Source organism: Lupinus angustifolius, chromosome LG16 (genome assembly GCF_001865875.1).
Source record: "Lupinus angustifolius cultivar Tanjil chromosome LG16, LupAngTanjil_v1.0, whole genome shotgun sequence".
Taxonomy (NCBI): domain Eukaryota; kingdom Viridiplantae; phylum Streptophyta; class Magnoliopsida; order Fabales; family Fabaceae; genus Lupinus; species Lupinus angustifolius.
This window is the reverse complement of record NC_032024.1, coordinates 13292401-13292647: the sequence shown is the minus strand read 5'-3', so window position 1 is coordinate 13292647 and position 247 is coordinate 13292401.

Here is a 247-nt window from a genome sequence, read left to right as displayed (position 1 = left end):
AGTGTTGGAGGGAGTTTTAAGAGGGTTTCAAAAAAGTGGTGGGAGATGGTCGTCATACTAGCTTTTAGGAAGATTACTGGGTGGGGGAGTGTGCCTTGAAGAATTCATTCCGAGGCTTTTTAATTTGTGTTTAAATAGGAGGGCTCTGATGGGTCAATTAGGGGAGTGGTGTTAGGGGGATTGGGTTTGGCAGCTTCCTTGGAGAAGAGAGTTTTTTGAGTGGGAGAAACCTATGTTCGAGGATTTT